We start from the raw sequence: 18,114 nt of genomic DNA, 5'->3' as shown, positions 1-18,114 counted from the left end.
TTGCTACATATATGCTGCCTAGCCAGAGGATGGCCAAGGCCCCTAAGAAGCTGCCTATTACGGTCTCCATTGGACTTGGCTCTGAACAGGTAAATGCCCCAAGACCAAATAAAGACCCAATAAAAACTCCTCAGACATATCAGGCAATTTGGTTTCTTCCACTTCACCAGTAAGTATCAATTGAGGGTCTAACCTGCACCAGGCACAATTTCCAGGCAAAAATATGGAAAGCAAAAATGCATGGCTCTAGTACTGGGGAAGCTGCTAATGCTTACAAAAGCAGGTGAAAATGCTTTACCTTGGATGAGATAATACAGACTATAGGGAACCAAGAAAATGGATACATGCAGAAACGAACAAGTTGTTGAGAAAAGCAGGTACTAAATATGATTCAGATAACTTCAAAAGATTCTATTTTAGCTACTTTGTTAATTAATTAATACAAGTTTAAAAAGGTACATAAATACATTCTGTCACGTGTTCAGCATTTAACTAAGGACATGAAAGGGTGTCAGACTAAGGAAGGAATAAAACTGGAATAATCCGAATTTTTCTATTTAGGGGAGGAGAGCATAACTTTTGAGTTCTGCTTGTGAATAAATAAAGGGGAGCAATCATCTTTCTTTAATTTCCAGGATTCCTCCAAGTTTGGAACAATGGAGTATAGTTATTTCCAATCATAATAGCTGGGGGACCCCTGGGATGCTAATCTACAGGCTTTCTTTGTGCCTTCTCATCTGAGCGATTAACATCTCTTGGCTGCTAGGAGAGCAGTACTGTGGCATTCTCCTCAGTTCACTGCTTCTGTGGCCTTCTGAGAGCTGTGTCCTGGTAGCAGATCCTGGGATTATGACCTGTGGCAAAGCCTTGTTCCTATCATAGTAAGGAAGGAATCTCTGTAAGGGGAGTGCACCCATTTCTAATATGAAGCAGGACAAGCAAAATTGAAGATCTTAATGGTACCTCAATTCTTATCTTACTTCTCACCATTAGACAAGAACAAGAGCAGAAGTAAAAAAATCAGTAATGAATTAAAGACTGGTGTTCTCCATATATTATCCCTGACTCCAAATAAAATACATAAGTGCTATGGAAGAAAAGAAAGGAGAAAAAAAGAAGAATACAAGAGGAGGTGATTTAATTTTAAACGGAACATAAGGGAGATTCTCACGGAGAAAGTGATAAATGAGATTAGACCTGTAGAATATGAGGCAGAAAGTCCCTCCCCTATCTGAGGGTAAAGCATCCCAGGCAGGGAGAATGGAAGAGCAAAGGCCCTGGGGCAGAACACAGTGGTAACACCAAAGCACCTATTTTGTCTAATTTGTTAAAGAATGGTTGTATTAGGGTTCTCCAAAGAAACATGGTTGACATGTTTTACATAATTTTACATCAAATTATTTTCTACAATAATTTCTTTCTAACTTGACCCCTTTTATCTGTGATGTAAAGTGAAATTTCCCAATAATGCTGTAAATTGGTGTATGTGTATGTTAATATTATGAGATCTATTACAGGAATTGGCTCATGACACTATAGAGATTAGCAAATGCAGACGCCAGAGTTCAGGTCTCAAGTTGGGAACTCCAGTGAATGTTCCCCAGGAGAAGCTGGGTGGCTGAAGTAGAGACAGAATCTGTTTCTTCTGACTACTAAAATCATCAGTTCTCCCTTTAAGGCTTTCAACTGATTAAATGAGATTTCTCTCATTGCTGAAAGCAATTTCCTTTATGGATTGTAGATATAATCAGCCATAGATGTAATAAACTGACTATTCAAATCCACGAAATACCCTCACAATAGTAACAATGAAGCTAAACAACTGACACCATGATTCACACATGACTTGAACCATCACTATGGTCACCGATGGTCTTGACACCTGCCAATTGTTCCTAACATCCCTTTTTGAATCAGCAAAGGCTGACAAGCAGCTCTAGAAAAGGGTGAAAAACTTCAGTGGAATTTCGGGAAAGCATCTACCCTACTGGTGACAATTGAGGACAAAAGAACTGTTTAAATTTGAAATAAAATGTAATCAAATTCCACTGCATCATATATCCAGAACATTTGTTTTCTAAATTTCAAAGGTCAGTTGAATGTAAACAATGTCAAATAAAGGTTTTTCTTTGGCTTCCCGGTAGATACGCTTTTTCCCCAGTTTCTTGACTCTCTATTACCTTGCATATTTTTTTATTTCCAGTAGATATATGAAATAAAGAACTGAATTAAATTCTTATTTAAAAAAAAATGTTTCATTAGTTCTGTGATTGTATAAGTGAATTATCTACTTAATTCATAGATTTAAGATTTGAAACATGTTAAAGAATCACAAAAAGAAAATTTACCTGTTGCCGTGTAACATGGAAAAAAATGATTAACATTTTTATTTTTCTAGATAAATTTTCCTTTCTTTTAAGTTTTGATAGTGAAAGTGACTTGCGTTAATTTGCATTTCTAGATAAGGAGGGTATGAACATTTCATATGGCCAATGTTCATGTACCAACTTTTCTTTGGGCATCTAAGATATTTCTTACTGATTTGAATAAGCTCTATTGGTCATAAGAAAATTACTTTTTCTGCCATGGCAAATGTTTTTTTCCCAGTTTCTTAACTCCCTGTACTTTGCATATTTTTACATTCAGAGTTTACATATTTATAGTCATACTTACCCATCATTAAAGCCAAAAATGCTTATTCCCACCAGTGTTCACTATTGAGAGGCCTTTCCAATTTTACATCAAATTATTTTCTACAGTAATTTCTTTCTAACCCGACCCCTTTTATCTGTGATGTAAAGTGAAATTCCCCAATAATGCTGTAAATAAAGTTCCAAATATCAAATTACATATAAAAAGCAGAGTTGTTTCAAAGTTTATGAATGGTTTATGAGTCCTGGGCAGCTGTCCATTATGGGGTCTGGCTGAGAACCAGATCCCTCCAGGTACCACCTAGAGTTTGGCATCATGTGGTTGCCATTTGCCCGATCTCACTTAAAGACTAATGGAGTAAGTCTAGTAGTAGTAGGCTTCCTGGGACTTAACAAACTGCAATAGGGATTCCAGGGTCTACAGGTTAGTTGGCACCCATTTTTCCAGCTCAATCCCAGGAAAATGAGTAGAGGAAATGCTAATGCTTGGGACATGAGGAGCCACCCTCTGCCTCCTTATTTCAAACAATATGTTCCTTTCCTTTTCCATGATTAACTGTGCCACTCTGCCACATCCATTGCAGCTCTCTTCCTTTCCTTCCTCCCACTGCATGAGATAAGGCAAGTTCTCTTTGTAACCAGAATGAAATTATTTTAACAAATACCTTTATACTAGATTTCATTGATGACTACTATAGCTTCATTTCCAGCTATCCAAAAATACTGAGCAAATTTTAGGATGGATTCATTGTATGTTTTAGAATTGTGGAGATTAAGAAGTCTGAAGATCTACATGTTGAAAATAAAATCAGGAGTAATTAGGAAGGTGCTTTTTTCTTTTTAATATAACCTATCTCCCTGTAAGTTTTTTATTTACAACTGTTTGGTTAAATTCAAAGGCCATATAATTAATTAACAGGAAATTAAACTATTTTATCTTATAACCTGAGCTTTTTATCAAGGAAATCAGAAACATAATCATACATACATTTTCTGAAAACATAATTTTCAGAAAATGCTCCCTAAAGAAATGCCACTTGTCCCTGATTTGAAATTATTTTCAGTATTTCATTTGCATAGAATTTATATAATTTTTTAAAAGCACAAAATAATCCCATAAATTATTATGTATTGATATGTACATAAATGGTAAATATATAAAAATGTGGATAAGAAGTGTATGAGTCAGGGTCCAGCCAGTAGGACCGAAACCACTCTAAGATTTTTGAATTTTGGATATGTTTTTTTCTTAGTGTAATACCTTGTTACAATTGATGAAATAATATTATTATAATTATACTATTAGCTATAGCCATAGTTTACTTGGACTCTATCGCTTTTTCCATTTTTTGATTACAGTAACATAGCTAACAAAAATGTTCTATTTTATCCACTTTCAATTATACAATTCAATGTTAATTACATTCACAATGTTGTGAATTACATTTACCATCACCACCATCCATTACCAAAACTCTATCATCACCCCAAACAGAAGTTCCATAACAATTAGGTATTGATTTCCAATTCCTCAGCCCCATCCAGTCCCTGGTAGCTTGTCTTCTAGTTTATGAGTTTATGAAGTTGCATATTCTAATTATTTCATATCAGTGAGATCATACAACATTTGTCCTTTATTGTATAATCAATGGTTCATCCACATTGTCATGTGCATTAGAATTCCATTTCTTTTTACAGCTGAAAATGTTCCATTATATGTATATACCACATTTTGTTTTTCCATTCATCTCTTGATGAACACTTGAGTTGTTCCACCTTGTAATTGTGCAAAGTGCCACTTTGAACATTGGTGTGCAAATATCTATTGAACTCCCTGCTTTCAATACCTTTGGCTATGTACCCAGAAGTGGAATTGCCAGATCATATGGTAACTCTATATTTATCTTTCTGAGAAACCACCAAACTATTACCACAACAGCTGCACCATTTTGCATTCCCATCAACAGTGGTATGACGGTTCCTATTTTTCCACATCCTCTCCAGCTTTTGTTATTTTCCACTTTTTAATAGTAGACATTCCAGTGGGTATGATATGGTATCTCATTGTGGTTTGATTCACATTTGCCTGATGGCTAATGATGAGGATCATCTTTTCACATGTTTATTAGACAAATGTATATCTTCATTGGAGAAATCTCTATTCAAATCTTTTGCTCTGTTCTAGTTTGCTAGCTGCCGGAACGCAACACACCAGAGATGGATTGGCTTTTAATAAAAGGGGATTTATTTTGTTGGTTCTTCAGAGGAAAGGCAGCTAACTTTCCACTGAGGTTCTTTCTTACTTGGAGGCACAAGATGGTCTCTGCTGGTCTTCTCTCCAGGCCCCTGGGTTCCAACAACTTTCCCCGGGGTGACTTCTTTCTGCACCTCCAAAGGCCTGGGCTGAGCTGCGAGTGCTGAGATGAGGAATGCCGAGCTGCTTAGCTGTGCTACATTGCTTTCTCTCATTTAAGCACCAACCAATTAAGTCAAATGTCACTCATTGCAGCAGACACGCCTCCTAGCTGACTGCAGATGTAATTGGCAACAGATGAGATTCACGTACCATTGGCTTGTGTCCACAGCAACAAGATTAGGTATGCTCACCTGGCCAAGTTGACAACTGAATCTAACCAACACATGCTCACTTCATTTTCTGTCTTTCTTTTTATTTTAAAACTTTTTTTCATATACCACACAATCCATAATAAGTGTACCATCACTGACTTCTGGTATAATCGCATAGTTATACATTCACCATCACAGTCAATGTAAGACCATTCTCATATCTTCTGAACTGAAAAATCCCATGCACCTTATATCCCCAGGTGCTGGTTTGAAACTATTATGTACCCAAGAAAAGTCATGTTCTTTGAATCCTATATCCAGTCTTATGGGGGCAGCCATGTTCTTTTAATCCTGATCCAATATTGTAGGGTGGGACCTCTTGATTAGGTTGTTTCCATGGATATGTTGCACACCCAATTGTGGTTTGACCCTTTGATTAGATAGAGATGTGACTCCACCCATTCAAGGTGGGTTTTAATTAGTTTGCTGTAGTCCTTAAAAGAGCTGACACTGAGCTCAGACAGAGAAGAAAATGCCAGAGACACCCACAGGATCTGCAAGAGCCATTTGAAATCAGAAGCTAGGAGAGGAGCTCAGCAGATTTTGCCTTGTGCCTTCCCACAAGATGATAAGCAAGCCAGAACTCAAAGTTTTGTCCCAGAGAAGCTAAGTGAGGACCCACAGATGCTTAGAGATGGAGCCACTGGAATCAGAAGCACAAAGCAATGAACTGGAAGCTAGAACCTTAGATACCAGCCAAGTACTTCCTTGACTGACAGAGAAATCCTGAATGCTGTTTGGCCTTTCTTCAGAATAAGCCATCTATCTCTGGATGCCTTAGTTTGGACATTTTTAAGACCTTAGAGCTGTAAACTTGCAACTTAATAAATCCCCTTTATAAAAGCTATTCCATTTCTGGTATATTGTATTTGGCAGCATTAGCAAATGAAAACACCCTCTATTATTGACATTTAGCTTCCTTTTATTGCCTTTGTTGCAATTACTGAAAGAATACTACAATGTTAATTATAGACTTTAGTTTGCATTAATTGTATTTTTCCCATTACACCCTATTAACACCTTGTAATAATGATGCACATTTGTTTCAGATCATGTAACATCTTTCTTATATTTGTACAATTAACCACCATCATCATCCACTCTAGGTGTCACTAAGTTGCACAGTACCAGTTTTTATCCTCTAGCTTTCCTTCTAGTGACATATTCAACCCTCGCCTTCCTCTTTCAACCATACTCACACTCAACTTTGTTACTTATACTTACAGTATTGTGCTACATTCACACATTATTGTGCTATCCATTTCCAAACCTTTACAATAAACCTAATTAAATATTCTGTAATCCTTAAGCATTAATTTTCTAATCTCTACCCTCTATTTTTTATAAACTTTGCTCATTATAGTTAGTTCATATTAATGTGACCATATATTATTTGGCCTTCTGCTTCTGGCTTATTTCACTCAAAGTGTCAAGGTTCATCGACATTGTGGTATGCATCATGATTTCATTCCTTCTTACAGCCTCAAAAAATATATCATCATTCCCAGAGCCTGCCAATGCCAAAAAAAACCCATCATATGTGTATACAGCTATTTTTTTCTTTCACTACTGGTATTTTTGGTGTAAAGTCTAATAAACGAATCAAAGGCAAGATCCTGAAGATGTTTCCCTATGTTTCTACTAGAAGTTTTATAGCTTTGGTTCTTAGATTTAGGCCTTTGTTCCATTTAGAGACAATTTTTGTGTATGTTGTAAGATATGAATCAATCTTCATTCTTTTGTGTATGGATATCCAGTTTTCCAAGCACCACTTGTTGAAGAGATTATTCTTTCCCAATTGAATGGACTTGGCACCATTCTAAAAAATCAATTGGCCTTAGATGTGAGGATTTATTTCTAAAATCTAAGTTCAATTCCATTGATCTATATGTCTGTCCTTGTGCCAGTATCATGCTGTTTTGATTACTGTAGCTTTGTAATAAGTTTTAAAATTGGGAAATGTGAACCCTCAAACTTTTTTCTTCTTTTTACAATGACTTTAGGTATTTGGGATCTCTTACCTTTCACATGAATTTGATGATTGGTTTTTCCACTTCTGCAAAGATGGCTGTTGGAATTTTTACTGGGTTTGCATTGAATCTGTAAATCACTTTGGGTAGAATTGATATCATAACAATATTTTACCTTCCAATCCATGAACATGGACCAAATTCCATTTTTTTTCAGTTTTCTTTAAGTCTTTCAACAATGGATTTTAGTTTTCTAAGTATAAGTACTTAATGTCTTTGTGTAAATGTATTTCTGGATATATGCTTCTTTTAATTGCTTTTGCAAATGGGATTTTTTTTCTTGATATTCTCTTTAGATTGTTCATTTCTAGTATATAGAAACATTATTCTTGTACTCTGCCACTTTGCTGAATTCATTTCTCATTTCTGTTAACATTTTTGTGGATTTTTCAGGATTTTCTATATATAGGATCATGTCATCTACAAACAGAAAAAAATTTGTTCTTCCTTTCCAGTTTGTTTTGGCCTTATGAACAATTTGCACACAATTCTTAATGTATGTACTGAAAATCTAAAAAGCGATGTAGTTGCATTTCCTTTCTAAGTTATTCCAGTGACTTTCCAGCTTAAAATTTGGAGGCAGGTTTTCCTTAAGAGGTTATCAAGTACCAATATCTTCAAATTTTGATTTAGCCATTATTTCAAAATTCCCACTAACTCACAATTTAGTCTCATGCACACTATATACTCACATTTCTAATCTTTCACAGCATAAAACAAAGTTATGAGGTATGCTGGATGACTACGACTAAGCATATTGCACAGTGGACACAGTTCTGACAGGGGGATCCAAGATCAGGGAGTAGTTTTAAGAGAAATTTCCACTAAGAAACAAAGGAATAGAAGTAATTTTAAATGTTCAATACCTATTAAATGCATGATTGTGACTCCAACTAGTCATTTAGTATGTGTTGTTTTATAGATATAAAAACTGCCACCCTCCACCTTCTGGAATGTTAGTTGACATCCAAGAGAGTGCAAGCCTCCTGTAATTCATATCCCATATTTTCTGGTTATACCAAAAAACAAACAAACTGCAAATGATGTCCTCTCTTACAAACAGCATTTACCTTAAAAAATGGGATGAGGTAGGATTGCAAATTCTTTTTAAAAAATGTTTCTTTTAGAGCTACTAAAAAACAGTTCCCTTAATGACAATTGTCCATTTTTGGCCATGAAGAAGTTAGAAGAGTTATCTCCTAATATCCCTCAAGATTGAGAGGAAAATTAACAAATGAGAGGGAGGAGTTGTAACTGAGAAATTAGGATTTAAGTGATAATTGTAGTTGCTGAGTCATTATATAGATATTTATTTTTTGTTTTCTGGTATTTTGGAGCAGACAGAGGGAAATGTCTGAATTCTTTGAACTATGATCCAGCTGCCTTGCTCTCTGATAAGTCTGTATTTTGTGCCCTTGTGATTTGTAAAAACCTTCTGACTAACCTTCGCTTGTACCCGTATATCCAGTTTTTCAACTTTAGGATCTTGTGATGACTAAAGACAGGCCCTAATATTTATTAATGAAGGGTCTTGGGTCAGCCCAGAACTAAGACATATTCTTTAGAACTAAGAACTGTTCCTTAAATGTCTGTAAGGAAAGGACATGTTCCTTACCTATCTATTTCTACTGTTTTCACTAGGTGTTAACCCACCCCAAGTCCAAAGTTATCTTGATAACTGAAACTGGATCTAGCCAAAATGGGCCCCACCTGACATGGACTGCAGCTTAGACTTTAACTTATGAATCACTGATACCTCATTGTAATACTAAAAATCATGCCCATCATCATATTAAGGCTGCCATTTTCTTACATACATTCTGTAACTAAGCATGTAATCAATCTGTGCATGCTCAATAATAAAATTACCTCTAATTACATCATCTGGGGCTATTGTGCTCATTATCCTAAAACCTGTCTATCTTTTAATGCTCTAAGACTATGAGAATTACTAAAGTTTGGGGAGACAGATTTTTGGGCCGATAGGCCACCTGATCTCCTGCTCTGTGCCTAATAGCAACCTCTTTTTCTCTTTGAACCCCAGATGCCTCAGGAATTGGTCATTTGAGTGCACAGGCAAAAGAATCCACCGCCTTTGTCTGGTAACTATAACAAAGCATAGCAACATTATATTGTTGTTTGATCCCCAATTACTCTATATTTTCAAAAACCAAAATAAATCATGAACAAGTTCAATGTCTAATAATAATTGAAAATCTGACTCATAGTATTGTCTTCTACCACTAGTTAATGTGTTTTTGCCCTTGTCTTATAAAATAGTTCTATAATTCTGCACAAAAGTTTGTATAAAAATGCTTTAATCTCAGCTGTATTCTGTATATGTAGTCAAATCTGATTTTACTAGGTGCTAACATTTTGATTATGTTAAGGATTCATCCACAATAAAATGTACTGTAGATAATAAAAAATGTTTTAATCTGAAAAAAAGATATCAACCATGACTTTCAAGTTTCTGGCTTGAGTATTCAGGTAAATAGTCGTGCCTTTTACTGATATGGAAATGGCCTTTTGGAAATAAGAGAGCTACTTCCTTCAATAAAATAGAGGGCATGGAGGGGTAGGAGTGGTTTAGGAAGCTGCAGCGTTTAGGACTGCGGAATACCAGAAGAGAAAGAAAGCATAAAATAGTTCTCAGAGATTGGGAATAGCAAGCTACCAAGAAGCGTGTTACAATCACAGCCAGGGTTTAGGGCCCTTTTGAGGTCTGTGATCATTAATCAATTTAAAATGAAACCAGTCCGTTTGGTTATGAGATTTCCCCTTAGCCAAGTTTCCTCCCTTGCTTCATTTTCTACTGTATTTTTTTTTAATCTTCTAGCTATTCATAATTTGGAAATAAAATATTTTTATTTGTTAAATATAATCCTACTATTTCCTTTACTTCAAAATAGTAAATTTATTGACATAGTGAATTATATATATATATATATATATATATATATATATATATATATATATATATATATGTTTTTAAAACTTGCAGTTACAAAATAGTTGATAAAAATGTACTTCTGAATTGTACAAGGAGGAAGAAACACGGACCACTGTTAAGACATGGTATAGAAGATTAATCAGACTTGGCTTCTTTCTCTCATGCTTCATCAGAAACTGGACTCTTCTCATTTTTAGTGTCTCCATTTTCTACAGGCAAATCTTTAGTTTCTTGGTTAGCCACTTCAGCTTGGTTTTCCTTTGTTCCTCTTTTTTGCTTTAATTGCACTTTTTTACCTGAAGGTTTTCCTTTCCCATTGCCATTTTTGGCTTCATTTCGACTTTCACAGGAGCAAGTTTAGCTAATAGCCTCGTTGACCTCCTTTTGGGCTCCTCTTTCCACCCCCATTAAGCTGAACTGACTTTCCTCTTGGGCATATCAGGACAGAGCACACATTTTTCTGGGTGCTGTGGATCTCGGCATGCTGAGAGCCTTTGTAAGACTAGGCTGCTGGCCCTTTCATTTTTATTTCTTGCCTAATATCTCTAGCAGAGAACTTCCAGCATGAAGTTGAATAACACTGGTGACAGTGGGCATCTGTGTCTTGTTCCAGATCTTAGGGGCAAAGATTTCAGTCTTTCACAATTGAGTATGGTGGTGTTAGCTGTGGATTTTTCATATGTGCCCTTTATCATGTAAAGGGGGTTTTCTTATATTCCTAATTTTCTGTGTTCTTTTTTTTAAAATCAGGAAATGATGTGAATTTTGTCAAATGCCTTTTCTGCATCAATTGGGATTCTCATGTATTTTTTTTTTTTTTTTACTTTGTTCTATTGATGTGTTGTACTACATTTATTATGTTATATTGAAGCATCCTTGCTTTCCTGACATAAATCCCAATTGCTCATGGTGTTTAATTCTTTTAATATGTTCTTGAATTCAGTTTGCTAGTATTTTCCTGACAATTTTTGTGTCTATATTCATGGGGGATACTGGTCTGTAATTTTCTATCCTTGTGTTCTCTTTATCTGGCTTTGGTATTAGTATGATGCTGACCTCAGAAATGAGTAAGGAAGGTTTCATTCTTCTTCAAATTTTTGGGAAGAGTTTAAGTAGGATTTGTATTAATTCTTCTTGAAATACTAGATAAATTCATCAGAGAAGTTATCTTGTCCTGAGCCTTTTGCTGTTGGGAGGATCTGATGACTGATTCAATATCTTTACTTATTATATGTCTGTTGAAACCATCTATATCTTCTTGCGTCAGTATAGGTAGTGTATGCATTTCTACATTTGTCCATTTCATTTGGGCTAATCTAATTGGTTGGTATACAATTGTTGATTCCTATCCTCTTGTAATCCTTTTTTATATCTGTAGGATAAGTACAAATGTTAATACCAATCAAAAGCAGTGGGTTCTCTGCTCAATGGGCTCAAATTACCAATTCCTGATACACCAGGGTTTCAAAGAGCAGAGAGCCTATTGTTAAGTACAAAGCAGAAGGTCAGATGGTCTGTCAGCCTAAAAACCTGTCTCCCTAAATTGCAGTAATTCTGATCATTTTATAGTATCAAAAGATGGGCAGGTTTTAGGATAATGAGCACAGTAGCTAGAGCTGATGAAGTTAGAGACCATCTAATTATTGAGCATGCAAAGATTGTGTACATGCTTAGTCACAGAATATACATAAGAAAATGGTAGCCTTAATATGATGATGGACATAATTTTTAGTATTATAATGAAGTAAGGTCACTTATAGGTTAAAATTTAAGGTACTGAATGTGTCAGGCAGGCCAATTTTGGTTAGATCCAGTTGTTTTACAAGATATTTTTGAAATGGGGTGGATTAGGTCTGGGCTGACTCAAGGCCTTTCATTAATAAACATTAGAAGCTGTTCTTTAGAGATCATAAGACCCTAAAGTTGAAAAACAGGAAAGGGTGTAGAAGTGTTTCGGTCACAAGGTATTACAATCACAAGTTAAAGTCTATATGGTTATAAGTCATTATCAGAGATCAAGGTAGCTGGATTACAATTCAGAAATATATCAGGTATTTCCCCCTGTCTATTCTATTATACAAGAAAGTAAAAAGAAATATCTATATAATGACTCAGTAATCATTCTTATTTCTTAAATCTTAACTTCTTGGATACAACTCCTCCTTCTCAACTGATCATTCTCTCAATCTTAAGGGATATCTGGGCAATGACCATTCTAACTTCTTCATGCTGAAAAAGAGTGTCACCATGGGGTAGAGAAATGAAAGTGGTTGTTGATCTCAGAGAGACCATTCTTATCTAACTAGGAAAAATTCGGGGGGTTTAAGTTTCTGAAAAACAAATTTAAGTAAAAGTTTATAAAATCCTAACCCAGGGTATTCTTTAGGGTTTTCAAGAACACTATTGATTGGGGCTTGGCATACTGTGGCAGATTGTATTATCTGGCTGAAACTTGTAAGAATAATCTCCAAAATGAGATTCTCTTTACTCTATTTGAAATCTCTTAGCCACCAAAACTTTTTATTTATTTTCCCCCCTTTGAATAAGAAAGTATTGCCAATCCCACAATGCCAGAGTTCATCCTTGGGAGTCATGTCCCATGTTGCCGAGAAGTCATGTCCCACATAGGGGAGAAGGTTGTGAGTTAATTTGCAGAGTTCAGCTTAGATAGGTCACATCTGAGCAACAAAAGAGATTCTCTGGGGATGACTCTTAGCATGTTATATTAATATTAATAAATAAATATAATTGTTTATTTAATTATAAATAGGCTTAGTTTGCCATTACAAAAATAAGTGCCATAAGGGCAAGCCTCAAGATTGATGACTTGGCTTATTAAATTGGGAGCCCCTATTGCTTAAGAAAATAGAGGAATTCCCCAGCTGGGGAAGTTTAATAGTTCCACATTTTTTCTCCAGTCCCTCAAAGGAATTTTTAAAAATGTATTTTTATTGAGAAGTCTTCAAAAAACATACAGTCCATCCACAGTATACAATCAGTGGGCTCACAATATCATCACATAGTTGTGCATTCAACACCATCATTTGTATCACTCCAGAAAAAGAAATAAAAAGAAAAAACTCATACATCCCATACCTCTTGCCCCTCCCTGTCATTGACCACTAGTATTTCAATCTACTTGATTTTTTTTTACCCCTTATTCCTCCTATTATTTATTATCTACCTATTTTTCCTTTTTTTTTTTTTTAACTCCTCTGCCTATATCCTGGATAGAAGAAGCAGCAGACTCAAGGTTTTCACATCACATGCTCACACTGTAAAAGCTATATAATTATACAGTCTTCTTCAAGAATCAAGGCTACTGGAACACAGTTCCACAGTTTCAGATACTTCCATCTAGCCACTCCAATGTATATTGCATAAGAATAACCTCCAGGAAAACCTCTTGACTCTGTTTGAAATCTCTCAGCCACTGAAATTTTATTTTGTCTCACTTCTCTCTTCCCCCTTTTGGTCAAGAAGAATTTCTCAGATCTACAATTCTGGGTCCCAACTCATCCCTAGGAGTCATGTCTCACATTGCCAGGGAGATTTATACCCCTAGGAGTCATGTCCCATGTAGGAGGGAGGGCAGCGAGTTCACCTGCTGAGTTGGCTTAGAGGGAAAGGCCACATCTGAGCAACAAAAAGAGGTTCTCTGAAGGTGACTCTTAGGCATAATTATAAATAGGCTTAACTTTTCCTTTGCAAGAATAAATTTCAAGTGAACCCCAATATCTTGGGCTCAGCCTATTGAATTGGTTGTCCCCACTGCTTGACAGAGTATCAAGAATTCCCTAGGTAGGGAAGTTTATTATTTCTTCTTTCTCTCCAGCTTCCCAAGGGGACTTTGCAAGTACTTTTTAATTCTCTGCCCAAATTACTCTAGAATATATTGGGGCAACACACTAACCTGTATAAACCAACAAGATCTCACAACCTATTTAAGATTCCATGTAATTACCTCGAGGGACTTTGCAAATAAATTTTCATTTTCTGCCCCAAATACTCTGAAATGCATCAGGGTATTACATTAACCTGTACAGAATATCAAGATCTCATTCCCTATTCTAGGTTCTGTGTAATGAGGTTGTATAAATAAACTGACCAAACAGGTTAAATTAGATAATATGCTACAGAGACTTTAAAATTTTGGACTAAATATTTATTCCTTTAGTCTCACACAAAGTTAAAGTTTCAAAACTTTACCTTTACCCTGTATTCTGGTTTACCTTAGTCCTAAACAGATTCGATTCATTCACATCTCTAATTGAAATTTGATCCCTTTTTCAGCTTCTTTTACAGTTGCCATGTGTAATGCTGACTTTCAGAGCTGGAAAACTCTAACTCTGAGTTTCAGATGTCACACAAATACCCAAAGTTCCAGGGAACTACCAGGTTATGTACAAAGAGCAAAGCATCTCAGAATTTAGAAATAACAGTTAAAGCTCAAGAATAAATATGACTGCTGTAAGAGCTTATAATCTAGGCCCTAATTTTCTTATAAGCATTTTCTAAATGAAGCTATTTTCAGAAATAAGAACATTTGACAGTTGATTTATATTGGGGTCATCAACCACAAACCATAGCAGAAGTCTCACTTTCACATGTTTACCAGGGTTATGTTAATTAACAGGAAGAACATAATTTATAGTTTCCTTGCTTCCCTTTTAAAGTCCTTTTTTGTTGAAGATGAAGTTCTAACTTACAGCTGGCCACATGTACTTTTAGAGACACATTGAAGTTGTGTAACTGACAAGTAAATTTGGCTGTTTTCATGATCTGTAACCTTCTCCCAAGTGTAACTAAAACCATGGCTAACAACATCATACTGTTGTCTAACATCATGCAGATCAGTATCAGGATATAATATGGACAGTGAGAACACTGTTGGAATTTTATACAGTATCAAAATATATGAATAACATTCCATCCATACAAATTTTAGTTAAAGTAGGATACAAAATTCCTTTAATTACTCTAATAGTTTCCAAATACTTCCTACGTAATATGTTAACCTATCTTAACACTTCACTTTATAAGGTTAAAGAACAATTCCTCTGCAAGTTTTCCTTTAAAAGTGAAAAGACTTGCTTTCTGAAATTAAGGATGATAAAGTCAACATAAACATCAACAAGTATTTTATTCTATGATCTTCATCTTTTAAACAGAGTAACTCAGAAGGTTAAGAAAAACTTTATATAACTTTTCATTAAGAGCAGAACAACAATTCACATTATTTTAACAGATAGAAAGCTAAACACCACTTTTGTAGGAATACACAGTTTGACACAAAAATTTTTTTTAAATATTATAAATAGGCCTATCAAATTTTTGTCAGCATTGATTATACCAGGCAGCATTCACTTTCATAAACCTTCTACAACTTTCCATATCCACTCAGGCTTTGTTCTATACATTCTCGAGGGTTAAACTACACACTTTTCTTTAACAAAGCACATCTTGTATATTTTACATTCCCATATAGTTTAAGTTAACAAAAAGATCTTTGATATGCTGTTTAAACATCTTACAAAACATAATTATTTTTAAAATGAAGTTCATCAAAATAATAACAATTTCATTAAACACAAAACTTACAATTTTTTTATCATAATAAAGATCTAATAGATATAATGCTAGCTTATTTTATCAGTAAACTTGTATAAATTTAGGGAGAACATACCTAAGTAGAATAGAATTGTGTTTGTTTGATTCAAAAAGTCATCATAAAAACAGGAATAGGACTAGACTTTGTCACTGAATTTTTGTGGCTGTATTTGCTTTTTTTTTTTATTAATTAAAAAAATTAACTAACACAACATTTAGAAATCATTCCATTCTACATATACAATCAGTAATTCTTAATATCATCACATAGATGCATATTCATCGTTTCTTAGTACATTTGCATCGATTTAGAAAAAGAAATAGAAAGACAACAGAAAAAGAAATAAAACGATAATAGAGAGAAAAAAATAAAAATAAAGAAAAAAGAAAAAAAAAACTATACCTCAGATGCAGCTTCATTCAGTGTTTTAACATACTTACATTACAATTAGGTAGTATTGTGCTGTCCATTTCTGAGTTTTTGTATCCAGTCTTGTTGCACAGTCTGTATCCCTTCAGCTCCAATTACCCATTATCTTACCCTATTTCTATCTCCTGATGGTCTCTGTTACCAATGACATATTCCAAGTTTATTCTCTAATGTCGGTTCACATCAGTGGGACCATACAGTATTTGTCCTTTAGTTTTTGGCTAGTCTCACTCAGCATAATGTTCTCTAGGTCCATCCATGTTATTACATGCTTCATAAGTTTATTCTGTCTTAAAGCTGCATAATATTCCAACATATGTATATACCACAGTTTGTTTAGCCACTTGTCTGTTGATGGACATTTTGGCTGTTTCCATCTCTTTGCAATTGTAAATAATGCTGCTATAAACATTGGTGTACAAATATCCGTTTGTGTCTTTGCCCTTAAGTCCTTTGAGTAGATACCTAGCAACGGTATTGCTGGGTCGTATGGCAATTCTATATTCAGCTTTTTGAGGAACTGCCAAACTGCCTTCCACAGTGGTTGCACCATTTGACATTCCCACCAACAGTGGATAAGTGTGCCTCTTTCTTCACATCCTCTCCAACACTTGTCATTTTCTATTTTGTTGATAATGGCCATTCTGGTGGGTGTGAGATGATATCTCATTGTGGTTTTGATTTGCATTTCTCTAATGGCCAGGGACATTGAGCATCTCTTCGTGTGCCTTTTGGCCATTTGTATTTCCTCTTCTGAGAGGTGTCTGTTCAAATCTTTTTCCCATTTTGTAATTGGGTTGGCTGTCTTTTTGTTGTTGAGTTGAACCATCTCTTTATAAATTCTGGATACTAGACCTTTATCTGATATGTCATTTCCAAATATTGTCTCCCATTGTGTAGGCTGTCTTTCTACTTTCTTGATGAAGTTCTTTGATGCACAAAAGTGTTTAATTTTGAGGAGCTCCCATTTATTTATTTACTTCTTCAGTGCTCTTGCTTTAGGTTTAAGGTCCATAAAACTGCCTCCAATTGTAAGATTCATAAGATATCTCCGTACATTTTCCTCTAACTGTTTTATGGTCTTAGACCTAATGTTTAGATCTTCGATCCATTTTGAGTTAACTTTTGTATAGGGTGTGAGATACGGGTCCTCTTTCATTCTTTTGCATATGGATATCCAGTTCTCTAGGCACCATTTATTGAAGAGACTGTTCTGTCCCAGGTGAGTTGGGTTGACTGCCTTATCAAAGATCAAATGTCCATAGATGAGAGGGTCTATATCTGAGCACTCTATTTGATTCCATTGGTTGATATATCTATCTTTATGCCAGTACCATGCTGTTTTGACCACTGTGGCTTCATAATATGCCTTAAAGTCAGGCAGCGTGAGACCTCCAGCTTCGTTTTTTTTCCTCAAGATACTTTTAGCAATTTGGGGCACCCTGCCATTCCAGATAAATTTGCTTATTGGTTTTTCTATTTCTGAAAAATAAGTTGTTGGGATTTTGATTGGTATTGTGTTGAATCTGTAAATCAATTTAGGTAGAATTGCTTAAATCTTATCTATATTTAGTCTTCCAATCCATGAACAAGGTACGCCCTTCCATCTATTTAGGTCTTCTGTGATTTCTTTTAACAGTTTTTTTGTAGTTTTCTTTGTATAGATCTTTTGTCTCTTTAGTTAAATTTATTCGTAAGTATTTTATTCTTTTAGTGAAATTGTAAATGGAATTCGTTTCTTGATTTCCCCCTCAGCTTGTTCATTGCTAGTGTATAGAAACACTGCAGATTTTTGAATGTTGATCTTGTAAC

The 18,114-nt window shown here is 35.1% G+C and overlaps 1 long non-coding RNA gene and 1 pseudogene across 11 annotated transcripts in view; one reads left to right on the top strand and one right to left on the bottom strand.

The window, feature by feature from the left end:
* The window catches only part of LOC143664480 (uncharacterized), a 224,880-nt gene that overhangs the window by 74,737 nt on the left and 132,029 nt on the right, over positions 1-18,114 (top strand). For 9 of the 11 annotated variants that reach the window (XR_013166581.1, XR_013166479.1, XR_013166572.1 and 6 more), the window contains exon 3: positions 9,354-9,411. The exons of the other annotated variants lie outside the window; for them this stretch is intronic. This is a non-coding gene — a long non-coding RNA (uncharacterized LOC143664480). The remainder of the gene's footprint in view (positions 1-9,353; positions 9,412-18,114) is intronic. 11 annotated transcript variants of the gene reach the window in all.
* On the bottom strand, positions 10,398-10,699 carry LOC143663903 (non-histone chromosomal protein HMG-14 pseudogene; annotated as a pseudogene).

This window comes from Tamandua tetradactyla, chromosome 1 (genome assembly GCF_023851605.1).
Source record: "Tamandua tetradactyla isolate mTamTet1 chromosome 1, mTamTet1.pri, whole genome shotgun sequence".
Classification (NCBI taxonomy): Eukaryota; Metazoa; Chordata; class Mammalia; order Pilosa; family Myrmecophagidae; genus Tamandua; species Tamandua tetradactyla.
This window is presented reverse-complemented; position numbering and strand designations above follow the sequence as displayed.